Source organism: Tachypleus tridentatus, chromosome 1 (assembly GCF_004210375.1).
Source record: "Tachypleus tridentatus isolate NWPU-2018 chromosome 1, ASM421037v1, whole genome shotgun sequence".
In the NCBI taxonomy this organism is placed as follows: Eukaryota; Metazoa; Arthropoda; class Merostomata; order Xiphosura; family Limulidae; genus Tachypleus; species Tachypleus tridentatus.
The window spans coordinates 40,985,568-41,001,624 of NC_134825.1; positions in this window are offsets into that span (position 1 = coordinate 40,985,568).

Genomic DNA, 16,057 nt, shown 5'->3' on the forward strand with positions numbered 1-16,057 from the left:
CCTAGTTTCCACTCTATCTCATTTCCCTGTGTTTGAAGTAACACTAAATCTAAAATATCATTGTATTTAAGAGGAGAAAGCCACCTTGAACAGCTTTCAAAAATCCTTCATAATTTGACTCTAGTATTTCCCAGTCTGTGTGCTGGGAATTAAAATCACCTATAATTATAGCTTCAATAACAGTTGGAATCTTAATTTCAATGTTAATTTTCTCAGTTTCATCAGTATGATCTTGTGGTTTTGTAACAAATGCCCACTAAAAAAGCACCCTTGGACACATTTATGATGTTTTTTCTTTAAATGCCTTTATCCAACCTCCTGTACTTCCAAATTAGTTCTTCTGACCTACTCTTTTCCTACATCATCAGCCTGTACATCCACAGCAAAAAAATCCATCATTGCTAGCCTGTTTTATTCTATCTCTCTCTGTCAGTTATGTTTTTTAACCCTTTCCTCAATAATCTAATTTTTTCTCTATTTTCCCTGCAGACTATCCTCTCCATGTATTGTTAAATAATCATTTATAACTATAACCATAAGTTTATCAATCACATCCTTATCTCCTTTTGTTTTCCTACCCATCAATAGTTCCTTTTCTGCAAAGCTAAGGGCTAAAATGTGTTGCTTGATAGAACATGCTCATTACAGTTAAATTTAATACTGTTTCTAAATTCCTTGAAGTCATTGTTAGCTGATTTGTCCTTTACATACAAAGTTTAAGTTCCTCTTGAAATGGTCCTCAGTGGCTCAGTAGTATGTCTGTAGACTATACTGCTAAAAACAGGGTTTCAATACCCATCCATTGTGGATAGAGAACAGATAGACCTGTGTGCTTACTAAAACAACAATCTATGTGAAATACTGCTGCCTTTTCAACAAATCTAGGAAAGACAAGAAAAGAAATTATAGTTTGAAAATTTATGTTAATAATTTTTAGATTCACAGAAATTAAATTATTGAATATGCTGATTTGTTTGTTGCTATGCAAGAGATTGTAGTGATTCTGCCCTTTCTTCGAGCTCATTGTGTTGGCTGGAATATTGGTCTTTTTATCAGCAGTAAAGACAGTATCATTGAATAAATATCTAATGATGTGATGCTGTGTAAGTTGTGTTGTTCTGTGTGTGTGTATATTGTGTATTACATTACATTAACTGATTAGTGTCTTGTTCTTCAAACCATAATATATGCAAGTAGAAAAAAAACAAAGTTGGCACCAAATGCTACAAGATAATGCCTCCCCTTTAGTCAGCAATTCAAAGTTAATTACACCAACAGATAGTCTTAGTAGTTTGTTTGGTAATAAAGAGAAAGGGTGGACAAATTTAGTGGCAATGGGAACATAACACAAGACATTCAAATCATCAAACCTGAAAACTTGAAGAAAAATTTAAAATCAGCTAGATAACAGATAATCAGTTATGTAACTCTGTGCTTAACAACAAATCTATCATCAATATTTTGATTATTTATATAGTTGCAGTAATTGAATATTCTAATTTCAGTTAACCAGTTAGTTTACTTGTGAATAATCATTGTTATAACTGCTGTAGTTATGTGTTTATTATTTTATAGTTCTGATAATTATAGTGCTCTTCTTAAGAACATAATGTCTTTTGCTTGAATATTGTATGTCTCAGCTGCATTGAGGTGCCACTTTGAATGGTCTGACATTTCTGTTATCTATTAACATCTTAATTTACACTGTTGTTTATTCTGCCATAACCTTTTCCTTTTATAATGATTTTAATTTTGTTTTTTACTTTCTGCTGAAGTTATTAGCAAAGCATCAGATCTATACAACCAATAACTTTAGGCCTAATTGTCACATTTGAGGCATATGAGATGATTGTAAACATAATAGTTATGAAGTAGTGCATTTTCTAATTTAAAGCATCAAGAAGTATAAAGATTAATTGTTGTCATCTTTTTTCGTGTACATTTCTTGTGTATGTGTATAAATTGCATTTGTATATCACTTGAAACCTATGCTTATTTTCTGTCATTCATTATTAGCTGTAGAAACATTAAAAAGTAAATTACGGAAGTTGCAGTAATTATTGAGGCTAATTTCATAGATTATCATTGCAGATAAATATATGCTTTGCTTGTAAAGATTATTTAAACTCTATGCCTAACTGTTAGATTTTAGACACCTGTTCGAATTTGTATTGAGATGTAATGGTATTCCATTATTATTTACAAACCATGGAATAGCAAAGAAACAATGTTTCTTATATGTTTATGTTACTGAAGTGATTTCCTTTAATGTTATAAATATTGTAGTTTTGCATTAGTATATATTTTAAGCATTGTGCACTTTTGCACTTGTATAAGTGCAAATGTACCATTGTACAATTATCTAATCAGAATTTTGGGTTTGTATGTGAGCAAAATTTATGAATGCATGAATTGTCTACATTATTCTTTTAAGAATGTAGATTTTAATTCTCCAGTGTCATTAAAGTGTGGTTATAATAAAATCTAAACAGATGTTTTAATTATTCTTTTGTTTCTGAAACCTGTCTGGGTTTACTTAATATGAAATTAAAATGCATCTGTTTAGTGTTAAAACTTTTTTTTTAAAGTAAAAATTTAAACAGTATATATTTAGTACTGCATTTCAAACCATTTATTACAATCAAGAAAAGGTAAATTTTGTTAGATGCAACATTAATATAAAAATGTCTGTGATTTGTAATAACTTTTAAAGCCTTGTATAATTCATTTTCAGGAGCCATATATGGAGTCTCTTATCAATGGGATTATTGTTTACAGCAGCTTGGTGGGTTAAGATTTGGGTCTGTTCTTGTACTAATAGCACCACATTTTGCATGGGTATTTGGTGCAGTCTCATCTTTTGGATTCCTAGTTGCTGTTCTTCACACTTTAGGAATGGTTGTCTTTCTCATAACTAGTTATCTTCTTTTGATACAACTGCTTGTTATATTCTATGGACAAACACAGTATGAAAGGAAACATAATATAGAATCCTATAACCTTGGTTTCAAATGCAACTTATTGGATGTTCTTGGAACAAGATGGTACTTAGTCTGGCTTTTTCCTTGGATACCTTCAGCCCAGAGTGGTGATGGCCTACATTTTTCACATGTCAATGATTTGGAAAATGTGAAAAACATCTAGCCTTCTTATAATTTTCTGATTGAAGAGTATATGAACAATTATTAATCAAGGAACTGCAAAACAGTATTATGTTGTTGTACTTTTTTAATATAATTTATGGGTAGCTGCTATATTTTAATTAAAAGAAAAAAATGGTATTTGTTATCCTAAAAGAAATATTGATTTCTCCAGTTTTCAAATTCATTATTCTGTTATTAAGTCTGTTCATTGGAGTTTCAATGAAATATGTAAGTTAAAGAATATTATGTAAGAAATGTTTTTGAATATAACATAAAAATAGAATGTGTATTAGTAATTGGGAACATTAAAATTTTGCCATACATTCTGGAACATTTTTTGACAACATTTTTTTTTATTAGAAATGCAAGTCCATGTATAAAGGATCATTATTTATTTATTGGTAATGTGTGTATGCAACTGTATAAACATACACTATTAGAAGCAGTTGAGAGATAATCCATGTTTTTACATCCTGGCTATTACAAGACCCATTTGCTTGATAAATTGAAATAGAAACCCTGTAATCTGGATGTTATTTTTTTTGTGTGAACAAGGATATCTTTCATAGTTTACATCCCACCCCAAAATGGTTGTCATCCATGCAGTAAAGCCTGTTGTCAAACCTGCAAATTCATAAAAAATTACTGACTCATTTTCTTACAAACACAATCAAAGAAATTTTAAAATATCTAAAGAAATAACTTATGAAACAAAAAACTCAATTTACCTTATACAGTGTAAATAATGCAATCATGTGGGACAAACACAAACAATTCTAAGAGAACATTTTAACAATCATAAATCTATTAACACTACAAAAGATCTTCCTGTTGCTCAATGCTTAAACTAACATGGTCACTCCATTAACGATGTTACTCTCAGTGGCATTAAAAAGAGGATTCAAAACTAAAGCATATAGAGAAATAAAAGAAGCCTATTGGATTGCCAAGCTAAACACTGTTCAACCTTTCAGAATTAATCTAGATCCAGGAATCGATGATCTCCAGTTATTAGTTTCATCTCTGTCGGAAAAAGAAAAATTACTTTGTTCTTTGTTTTTTCATGAAATATCAAAGCTGGTTTTTGAAATTGATTATTATAAAATATCTTTTTCAATCACTCTACAGGTGTTATCTCTATTTTACTTAAACACCTATGCATATTTAAAAAAAAAGTACACATACATATAGCCATTTCAAAATTAAAATATCACTGACACCTTTTAACGCACACTATTGCCGTTGGCTACTTTGCACCAGAAATGAGATGCTCACAACAGTACACAGAGAAATAAACAATTCCCAGAACACAGGATGACCCCCATGATGTCACTAAACACCCTTTATATATGTCACTCATTCAATCATACTACTGCTCCCAGTTTGCCCCTGAAGAAGAAAGGTCCACCTTTCGAAAGAGCATGGGTTATAGGGTTTGTTTCATTTTTATCAAGACATTGCTCCACATGTTTTTAGAACATCATGAAAAGACACATTTGCTGTTATTAAATAATGTCAATTGTGCCAGTGAGTCCATTTTTATGCAAAATGGGTGGCCAGTCATGTGACCTACCATGTATGTTTCAGTTGAGTATACAAGTGAAGGAATAGTTTTTTTCAGTCAATTAACAGTGACAACTGAAGAAAGAATGAGGAGATCTAGGTAGAAAGTGAAATGTCATGAAACCATGAAAGATACTGAGTATAACAGACTGGATAAAAATTGGTCAAATACAAGTCTTTGCACAATACCTACAAGTCTGACAAAATACAGTTAGAAAAAATGAATTTGCCTTCATAACACAAATAGAAGTTGGTTGGAGACCTGAACAAGGTAGACCATTGTCAATAACCACACAAAATGAATGGGCTTGCAGCAACCGATTACCTTCAGTGAATCAACTGTTCAAGACAGCAAGTGGATGAAAAATCAGTAATTTGGAACAGGTTTAATAATGTTTTTATAATGGTTATTCTTTATGCCAAATGATTAATTTAATTTGTGTTCTCAAACAGCCCATCTTAAACATTACCAAGGCTATGGTTTGGTCATCTTAGAAGCAGGCAAATGTTATGAGGATAGTTATGGCTACACTGACTTTTTTTGTGCATTGGCATGGCATTTTAAATGCCATACAACTTAAGAGATGTAACCTTACAACCATTAACATTACTGTATATAGGTGTATTAAGTTGGAACTTTTCTCTAATGTATGGTAATACACATATCCATCATGCTCAACTGTTTAGAAAATTCTTAGAAAAGAAGGAATTGAGCTAATAGACTGGCCATTACACTTACTGAGCTCAAGCATTATTAGACATGTTGAAATTCTCTAGGAAGACACGAGGTAGCACTGTTCACTTCCAAGCAGTGTTAATGAACTAAAAGTAACTCTGATGAATCATATTACCTTTGCAACTGTTTGATTCACTCATTTTGAGTTTACTATATCGGTGTGTGCCTTTAGATTACTATCTGAGTTGATCATATGTTTTTCTAACCAATTTCTTCTGGATCATTTATTATGATGTAAAGTCTTTAGTGACAAATAACCATTTGAAATATGGACTCAAATAACAGATACTTTCATATCAGCCACATGACTGTCTGACAGTTTGCATAAAAATACAATAAACAGTGCTATTGATATTGATTTAGAAGAGTAGTTGTTCTTATAGCTAGAATAAAACTTATCATCCCATGATTATTTTAGCAGTATTGTTTTTAATGAAGAAAGAATTAAATTTAAATAGAAAAAAATAAGCTTTCAACAAACTTTAAAGACGTGCTTTGGATTTTTGTTTGTTTTCTAGTCAGTTTAATACAGTGTAATACTATGAAATACACGTATTCTAAATGCTGATGACTTTTCTAACATGATTTTTGTTAATATTGTAATTAGTTTTATATGTTTTGCCTTATTCCTTATTGTGTTTTGCATTTTTCATATTTTGTACTTGTTTAGAGGAAATACTTGTATCTTTTGAAGTACCATTACTCTAAACAATCTGCAACTATACATACCATAGTTCATGGTTTTCAGTTATTTCTGTGTCATCTGCCTGCAGTCTTCAGCCACATAAAGTATCCAATAAAGAATGTATAGGAATGACACTTGACTATTGACTGTGAGTTAGGCAAAGTGACATAAAAAGTTCTATTTGGTGTTTCTTAAGAAATTGTAACTGAAAATTTTCACATTTTTTGTTGATTCTGTGTACATAAAATATTTTATATAGGAAGTAACTTTCTAATTTAAATTTAATGAATGACAAATGTAAAGTATCTATTAATCAGTACTTTTATATCTAAGACTAACCAAACAAAATTGGTTGTGCAAAACAACCTTTCTATCAAAAACTAAGTATGTGGGTTTGAACCATAATTATATTATTGTTATATGAATTTAAAGTATTATTTTTGTGTAAAACTGTTTTATGTATGTTTATTGAGTGTATGTGTATTATACATTTAATACCAGTTGAACATGGTTGTAAGAATGTTATAACATTTTTTGACCATAATTCCTGAAACTTCATAGGATACAAAATATAAAACTTCTTTACATTTGTGACTTCATTGTACTTTAATGTGTTTAAGGATTAATTCATAATACATGAACGTAGTTTGTGTTACAACAATGACATTAGTGGCTATTATTTATGGCACTGTCTTCTTAGATACTTTTTGTTAATTAATGAAATGTGATTTTCACATATTTTGAAGCTGATTAAAGTATGAATATGTAACATGTTGAATAGAAATGAGTCTTAAATAAAATATGGCCATATTAAAATACACTATATACAGTGAACAAAATTTGTCAGGTTTTTGGTGACCACATCCTGGTGCAGTCACTTATGACAATACTAAGTTTATCACACAATCTCTAATGGTTACATGTAATAAGTAATCAAACTTATATAAAATAAGAAAGAAACACCTTGGTCAACATACATTTATTCTCAGCTTTGAACAAGAGCTCTTTTGTTATGTTCAGTATTCATTCATCAGTGAAATATTCACTGTTTGCTTGATTTAACATTGTGATTGAGTATGGTTTCATTATGATTCAAACAATACAAATGGACAAGTTCTCACCTGTTAAATGAAAATTCTGTCCACATTTTCAGGCTTCTAGCTAGTTGGTGCATTATAATTAAATTGTAGTTTTGAACAATGCAATTCAACATGTGATATACCCTAGCAGTAAATGTTCTCCATACAAATATTAGTAAAGAAAGAACTGTTTGTAGTCATGACACTCATAAAACAGTTCTTTCTTTACACAGTAATGGCACTGGGTAGACAGCATTTCTTAACATATCTTAACATGTTCTATCCTATCCTGTACTTGTGGTCCAGGTAGTGGACAAAAAGATGAAAATACCTGGATAAATGAGGGACAACAAGTATATGCAATGTTGAGGCTACCACACAGGTGCAGCTCATATTTTAAGTAAATAATATCCCAGTGTATATATGATCACGTATAAAAATTCTGGACAGGCCTGGTTACCTATAACCATGGCTATAAGAAGGAGACCTTGTTGCCAACATTTCCAAAGTGTGGTCTAATAAATTAGTATTTCATAAAAAAAATAAATTAACATTGTGTTGAACAAATACAAATATTTTTAAAAATCAGTGTGCAAAAATGATATAAAATAATTACAAGTATAAGTGTAAAAGAATACCTAAACAGTATTAATAGGATTATTACTTTCCCATAACATTCTTTAAAGAATTTTAAAAATGTGATTTTCATTTCTGTCTGATAATCCTGTCACTTCATAAATCTAAAAAAGGAAGGCTTTTATGGGTTTTGTATTATACAACAAAAAAAACAACCAAAAGTGAGCTGTATTGCCTTTTTCATACAACTTTAACTGTTTACTAACTTCTGATTATACAGTGAGAAATAGTTTTTCACCCACTATTGCAAACAATTCTGAAATTTTCATTTGATGCATGATATTTGAGTGTAATAGTGCTATTGTATTGTGTAGTGTTTGTATAATTACTTGATGATTTGGTCATTATAGCAACTAAACAACTATGAATTAACAGCCATATATATGAATGATGCCAATTAGCACATTATGATTCTAAGGTTATGGGATTATATAACATAATAAATTATTGGATTTACAGATTACATTGAAAAGAATGATGGTTCAAAAACTAATTATATGTATATTTGTTTGTGAAGAAAAGTAATCACCTACTATGTGATTATATCCTGCAGAGCCTGGGAGAGATAATTGCACCCTTTGCACTGTAACTAAACCCAATGTTCATTGCACTATAGAACATTTTTTCTGCCTTACATTTCAGGTTTAAGTTGTAAACATTCAATACAATGACTTCATCTTTTCAATTGTGACCAATCATAAATTTTGTCATGGTAGGTAAGATACCATGCCCATTGGAAACTACATCATGGAAATACTAGCAGCCATTCTAAAGTCAGTGGTACATTATAGAGGCTGAGTTGCAAGACATGATATTTGTATTAACTTTTATGAGTGGTGCAAACAACCTTGACTTTGTTTTAGCATTTAAATTGACCTGACGGAAGCCAGAAATGGGTTTTCTTAGGTAGATGATTGAGTAAATCCATTGGCAGTTCTATCTTTGATGATTTTTAAGTAATCTCAATTGAAATCTTGGGCTCCCAGACAGGTCAATTTTTTTGCGTAGACTACTACCTGTTATTTTGTATTCTATAAACCACATCATTGATTTATTTAAGTACAACATATGGTCGATCTTAATGCTTGCCTAATTTTCGAATTATTCTTTCTTACAGTGGTGTTTGTACAAACATACCATGTCAGTTCAATGGAATGCAGTCTTATCAGCATTAATATCACAGAAAATTTTTATTTTATCATTAGTTTATTTAAAGCCTTTCTCAGGTAAGTCTTGTATGACATTGATAGTTTGTTTAATCTCTCTATGCATTATGTGTAAGACTATTGAGTGACTATCATCTGGATGTAAGTAAAGAAGATCCATGGCCTATTCTACCAAAAATAGCAGTGATCATGGTGTGTTGCCTGTAGCTTCATGTAGTGATGCCAAAATACTCATAAGTAGCAGTGGAAAATCATGATCTCATGTTTTATGGTGTTCATCAATTCAAATAGCTAGTTGAATTAACAATGTATGGTTGTATTTCATCACCATGATATTAGAAGATGAATAAAGAGCTGTCGTTTGGAAAATTTTTATTCTTTGGATTTGACATATTTCTGGAAACAAAGCTTACTTAAAATCCCACACCTGATTGAAGTGAAGTTCCATAGACACACCAAATCTTAAAACAAATTCATGAACAAGTTTCCTTGCTAGAGTTTATATGCATAGTTCACAGGATTTGCATCAATTTTTCACAGACCCTTGGCACCAAATCGGAAACAATTTCTCACTGTCCACTGCCCTCTTAACACTCAAGTATTCGGGCTGTTGGAAGGTTGTTGAGATGATGGACTGCTTCAGAAAGTAGAGACTGTGGAAATGCCAACTGTAATAATTGATTTTTTTCCTTTAGTACCTTTTCATTTTGATATTGTAAACCTTCTTGTAGGCATAATGAACCCCATATACACAAGTAAAATGAAATACAATACAACCTTCCAATAAAATAGAAGTAGGTTTTGTTACATATCCTGTTACAGAAAGTAACTTTTCAGGTTGTATTTAGTATACGACCTCAGTCATATTTAGCATGTTATGTGTAATATCTAGATGAATCTAATGTGAAATACTTTAAGAGAACAAGATATATTATACTTATACACGACAACCTTTAGGTTTGTAGAACTGTCAATTTGATCAAATTTATAGTAAGATTAATTTGTCATTATCCTTGTAATTATATTTATTATACTATTGAAATGTACAGGATGATCATAAAGTTTTTTAATCTAGTGCATCATATTTCACACATGTATTATGGTGCAGGAAAATTAATTACAGAGGAATGTTAACGATATCATGTTGATACAATTACCACAGTTTTTTACGTATTTATATCAGGAGTGTACTAGGAGTAAATGTTTCAAATGTAAGTCTCCAACATTCAGAAGACGTTGCATCTGTGCAACAATTTACATTTCATCTGGTGTTTTGGTCATTTCCTATGTAACTGCATCTTTGAGGCCTGGAACGTTTCAGGAATTCCTGCAATACAAGTGCAACTCTAGGGACTTCCACATCCAGACTTTGGCTGATATTAGTTAAGTTACTGAAGTAACCATTTACGAGGAGAATGAAAGGAAATTATTTTGCCCCAAAAGTACTCCTGTATGAAGTGTTTTACTTAGTTACCAATACGCAGAGGGAATAATCCTTCGTGAGAACATTAATGTCTATTAAATTTTGTTTCTACAGCATGGTTATCAAACTGTTTATGAGAATTGCATGATATTGTGCATGTTTACTGATGATTTTTTAAAAATCTAGGGTACAATTACAAATTTAGCTGTTCAACCACACCACGCTGTTACTTTAGAATCATGAAGTATGCGGGATATATTACGTGTAGATTAGTTTCTGGCCAGGTAATGCAGTTGTTTTGGCACTTTCAAAAAGATTGAAGTATGCTTGATCAGTCAATAAGATATATACAGGCCATTATTCATTAACTTCCATCCTTGGTAAGAACTACAATGCGAAATCAAAATGTTGGGTTAAATTTGTCTCCTTCAGTGCTTCAACTTTATACAGCTTGTAAGGAAACCTTCGCGAAGTTTACTGAAGTCTTACAAAAAGCTGAAGTTAGCTATTTAACATACCCAGCCAGGCAACATAATGTGCACAGCTGCATCAATGTGCTCTTTAACAGGCTTGTTTAACTATGGTCTGGTAGATCACAACAAGAGTTACATTAGTGCAATTAGTTTCCTCAGTTACACAAAACAACGTTATGAGGAATATATATGCAAAAACGGCTCGTTTGAGTTGAGAAAATATTTTACGTAGAAGAACGAACAACTTTTCGACCTTCTTCGGTCATCGTCAGGTTCTTTTTCTCGACATCACTGAACGTTATGAGGACTTTTGCAAATGTTATATACTCTTATGATATTCCCCGAGAGCTGTCTTGGAATTGAAAACATTTTTTTGTGTGTGTGTAATAACACTTCACCACCTCACTTCCACCTATCTGTATACTGTATGTCTGTATTTCCTGATAGAAATTCTAGCTTAAAGTTTCTAAGCCAGAGACTGGGAAATTACTAGGAATATTCAGGAACTTTTATCTACGTAAAGCGCAAGAAGAGAAATTTCAGGTTGAGTAACACTGCAATCGAGAGGCTCATTCATGTCCACGGGAAATAAGTAAAAAAATAAAAGCGATTGTGGCGCTTATGGTGGTAACTCGACACTTACAGTCGCCCAATAATTTTAACACTCCGGTGAATTTTTTCTTCTTATGTAATACCACTTGTGAGATATAACACTCTGAATTGCAAACAGTTACTTATAATCATATTGTATAGTTCGCCCCCTAGTGGCATGTCTGAGGCCGAGCATTGCTAGAAACCGGGTTGTGAGACTAGCGTAGAAAGTCCATTGTATATCTTTGTGCTTAACTACAAATAAGTAAAACCAATGTTCACTTTGATCGTTAAACCAAAGGTATATGTATCATTAAACTGCTTGAATCCTTCAAGTACGTTTTGGTTTAAGCTGTCAAAATAGATGTATAAAGAAGTAACTTCAATACTATTACATTAATTGCCAATAGGCGATTGAAGTCAGCACTATAAAACAATAATGAATTTAATATAAATTAGGCATTAAGAAAATTTTAGCAAAATCAATTGTTAATCTTCACCCTCACTTTAAATTCACAACGGATAATGCCTGTGGTAACAGCTAACAAAGGTGTTGGAGATAACCTATTTACCATACAAAGCCTATACGCTGAGATAAAAATATCCGGTAATCAAGAATATGGAGTTGAGTGCTTACACCAACAACGGCACAATTCACAAACCCTTTCAACATTGCTAAACTGAAACATATTTTCTGTATTTTCCGATACTTATCGTCTTAACTTTAAAGACTTTCTATATATATATGAACAAAAATGTGTCTACTATCCCTATATTTTATCGTTTAAAACGATTACGTAAAAATATAATTCGATATCGATGTCAGAGAAGCAGAATGAAAACAAGCTAGGCTTAAACACACGAAATCCGAAATCACGCTCTGTTAAACTCTTTTTCTGGATTTTGATAATTTCTTATCTTATTAATAAACTTTAAAATAACTTTCTTCTAAACTAACAGTTACTATTTTTAGTTCTTGTGGGATTAAAATTTTTTAAAACATGCACAAATAATTTTGTCACCTTTATATATTTTCTATAAATGACGTAAAACTACGCATGCGTTAACGAATCATAGAGCGCAAATAAATTTGGATTTATATTTCCATTTAATGTGATAAAACATCGAGATAAAAAATATCTTACGTGTAGAGTAATATTTTCTCTTTCTTTCTTTCACTAAGTAAATCTAGACAAACATGGTCCATTTATTGTAAATAATATGGTTCTTTAAAAAATGTTGGATTATTTGAACAAATATCTCACCTTGTTGCTTAGGGTACTTTATTAGTATTTTGGCGTAATCGTTGGTAACTACGTTTTACCAGTAATATTAAAAAGTTCATTTTATAGCCACTCAATTCATATTTAACGATAATCAGATGCTGAAATATGTCTTTGTTTTTCTCTGACACGTACAAAATAACCTAATGTCGTATGTATGTAAAATGGATTCGACAGTAAAGTTAGCTATTTTGTATAAAAAACAACAACAGTAAAACAGTGCTCTTTATGACAGAATCTCAGTAGATGAATGGTGTAAGTTGTTTTATTGAATCTGTATGTTTAAAATATTACTCTTTGTGTTTCCCGATTGTTTTACTTTTGAATAACACCAAATATTTATCAAGCAAGTTCTATAACAGCTTGTAGGAAAACAGTAGCTTCATATTTGAAATATTTAGAGATAATCCATGAACATTTCCATCGCAACATTACCTAACAAATGAAAAACAAATCTATGACCTTTAGCAGGTTTACAAACTCAAAAATTCATCTGTTTGGAAATGTTTGAAAGTTATTGTATTTACCATAATTACTTTGTCAGAAAAAATGTACCAAGAAGAAAATGAGAGAACTCAAAGTAGTGGTATAACTGTATGTTATATACAACAAATTAAAATCCCATAAAAAACAAAAACAAAATATTAATTGTATGTTAAAGAAGATTATTGAAAATTTATTAAAGACGATAAGAAATAATCAAAATATAGAAAGGACCCCTTAGAATGGAATACGCTTCCAAGTCGTAAATTCGCACCAAATTCCAACATGTTAAACTTTCAAAATATTAATCGCACACAATAATACTTAAAAAAGCGTTTTCTAAATTTTCCAGCCAGGGACCGGTTTAGTTTTGTAATTTGTCATGAGGCCCGGTCTCCTCAAATACCTAATTAGATAACCTGCTAAGACATGGCTAAGTGTTAACGTCAAGCTGGAAGCAATAGATCTGTCAATACATCATTTATTATAAAATATACAGGTGTTTTATAGTACTACTGTGTAACAAAATTATACTTCATCGTTATTTAATCCTTACATTAGTTGTATATTTATAAATGCTCTTTTAAGACGTAAACTTACCTAATGAGAAGAATGATGCTGCTTTTCATCACAGAGCATCTTCAAATCATGAGGAAAATAATTCAGTTTGACCCTCAAATCTGGCTCAACATCTAATCTGTTCCTGATATTTGTTTTCTAAGAAAATCAACGTTGAAAACCTGATTCGCATCTATAAGTCGTGACAAAGGGCATAAGAAATCTCACTGCTCAGCACAATAGCTCAGTCAAAAATTGATTAACAAGACTTAATTAAAACAATCAAACAATCCTTCAATAAAGTGTCACAGGACAGTTCAATAATAGAATCAATTCATAATTCATTGAGTTGTAGTCCTTTCTCATTTTCCGTATCAACAGTAAAAGGGTTCCTGATACACATTCTACTGCTGTCAATTGGAGGAAAATATTCTTTCAAGCCTGATTTCTGCCCTAAAAGATGCATTTTGATTGACAAGGAAATATCATTTGGAATATTACCTTCTTCACATTCGTTTTGTAATTATGTTAAAGAAGAGAAAGACATAATTTCTCCTCTCAACTGAAGTACCCACAAGTTACTTTTATTATAGCTGCTTCTGTATTTTCCTAGACTTTAAAATATTTATGCTAACACCTTGTAAATTTTGAATTAATGCATTTAAAAAGTCAAAAATGTCACACAAATAGGCCGCCTTAATTAACCAATGCAAATTACGAACTTTGTCTCTAAATTCAGATATTGCATCTTTTGCTGATGAGAAATGTTGCTCCAAAAACAAGATAACTTCATTCTTCATTTCGATAAGTCTTTTTAAGACATTTTCTTTTGATAACCACCAAACTTTACGGTGCAATAGGATATGTTCGCGTTCACTTTCTAATTGTTTGCACAAACCTGTAAAGATTTTGAATTCAACGCACTATATTTTATATAGTTTATGAGTTTAACACATTCTTCCATATTTGAATTCAAAAGTAAGAGCATTTCCTTCATAGCTAACGCTTCTCTGTAGATGCTACAATGCACCTATTCAAAGTGTGGTACCACTGCTCTGATCTTCTGGAAATCTCCTGTTTGGAAACCTCCCATTGAAGGAGCATATTACCGGTACTCAATCCAACAAATTTTTTTCAATGAATACAACTATACGTTATAAAATTATTGATTAAATTAAAGATTTCGTCAGCTTTTCTTCTTGTTTGAAGCGGTTTTCATAGCGATACATATTCATGAATTATATCCTTAAAATCATATCTTACAAAGCACATTAAATTGATATTATCTGCTTTGTCTGTGATTTCATCTATTTGTAATAAAAAACTGACTACAGTGAGCTCAATGTATAAGAGTTTCTTCAATATTTTTCACCATATCCATAATTCTACCTTTACTGTATTATTAGATAGGGACAGTAAATTGAACTAATTTTCTTGTTTATTTATAAACACGAGATGTAATTATTATTACTGCAAGAAGTATTAATGTTTCACCAATGGTGTGCGGATGACTTGTCTCAGCTATTAATTTTGAAATTTCATGAGACTATGACAGACTTCGTTGGAAGATCTCGTAAAAAAGTGTGTGAAATTATTTGTTTGGAAAACTATTTCATTTTTAGTATTTATGAAAAAATCTGTTGACTTACTCGAGTATTCTAGACGTCTGCTATCCAAGTGCCGTTTCACTTCCGATGGTCTCATACTGTCATTTGATAATGTTGAACAACAAAAAAACACATAGTGGCAAGTCATTATAGCTTCCACAACTTATAAAACCATACATCAAATGTTCATCACAATACTCTCGAGTGTTAGAGGCCTTTGTTTTCTTTTCTTTGATACTAAGCTACATTTCATATACACTGCTGGCTAAAACCTTAAGGCCAATGAACATAAAGAAAAATATGCATTTTGCGTTGTTAGACTCAACCACACATTTGAGTAGAGCTTCAAAAGAGAAAATGGAAATAAAAAACCTTTTAGCATTTAATAGGGAAAATGTGAACATTATAAAATTAGCCTAAATACTAGCTGGTCAAAAGTTTAAGACTATACCAAAAAAGAAGTCCTAAACAGGGTAGGAAATGCCCGACAAGAAGTCTCAGTAGTGAGTTGCATGGCCGTCATTGCGAATAACTTCAAACATTCGCTTTGGTATGGTCGATATAAGCGTTTGCAGAAGGCTGACTGGAATGTTATTTCAAGTGGTGAAGATGCTTTCACGAAGATCATGCA